This window comes from Arachis ipaensis, chromosome B09 (assembly GCF_000816755.2).
Source record: "Arachis ipaensis cultivar K30076 chromosome B09, Araip1.1, whole genome shotgun sequence".
Classification (NCBI taxonomy): Eukaryota; Viridiplantae; Streptophyta; class Magnoliopsida; order Fabales; family Fabaceae; genus Arachis; species Arachis ipaensis.
In genome coordinates this window covers 108947760-108948917 of record NC_029793.2, presented here as the reverse complement: position 1 = coordinate 108948917, position 1158 = coordinate 108947760, and positions in this window count along the sequence as shown.

Here is a 1158-nt window from a genome sequence, read left to right as displayed (position 1 = left end):
TTGGCCAAAAACATATATGTATACCTAAATTTTATTATATTTTTATCTTTATTGTTAAATTTTTATAAATATATCTAAATTTTATTATATTTTTATCCTTACTGTTAAATTTTTATAGATCCGCCTCACTGCTCAACTCTACCTGCAACAAAACCAATGTGTTTTATATATTAGTTTATTTTAGGTACGATTTATAAAAAAAAACAAATGTCTTTAAAATATTAGAGTAATTACTTATATTATTATTTTTTTTTATTAGATGGTGTAATTAAAAAAAATAAATAGAATTGTGATTGGATGAATATATTAAATTGTGATTTTGAATATGTTTGATCTTGAGTATGTTAAAGATGGTATGATAAGTATATTAGTTGTGTATAATCTTTTTTTTTTGTATAATTTTTTTCTCTTTTAATGTGTTATATTCTCTCTGTTTGTAAAGTGTGTTGGACACTATACTCCTAAAGTGTGGCAAAAAATATATTTTAAGAATGTAGGAGCACTTTATTATAGAAAGTGCATTAGGTACTATATCCCATGAGTGTGATGGGCATTATATCCCAAGAGTGTGGCGGACAGTAATCCCAAGAGTTTGGACTTTATCCTGAAAAATGCGGCGGTACTATATCTCAAGAGGGTGGCGAGCACTATATCTCATGAGTGTAACGAGTACTATACCCCAAGAGTGTGGATGCATATCAGAGAGACGATATCCGGGTTAGCTATCGAGTGTGTCGGGTTCGGGCAAAGTAACCGACATGTGAGCTCATGGCCAATAGGACAGACATACATCATGTGCATTTGAATGATTTGTTTGAGTATGTATTATTTTGACTTGCCTAATTGCTTAACTGTAACTATCTGCCACTTAATCTACTTGCCCTGCTCTAATAGTTATACTTGTATTTTTCTTCTCTATTCTGCCTGTGTTTATTTTTGAGAGATTCCTCTGGTGGATGGAGGAGGCGCTGAGGATTGTTCTACCTAGAATTTGATGGAGCGCTGAGAAAGAAAACGAAAAAAAAAATCTACTCAATTTAATGTTTACACTATCATAATTTATTAATTTACTTAATAATTAAAATTTTTGAATCATAATTTTTTTAATAAAATTAAAAGCTTAAAGTAAAATATAAAAGATCTAATTTTAGTAATGTG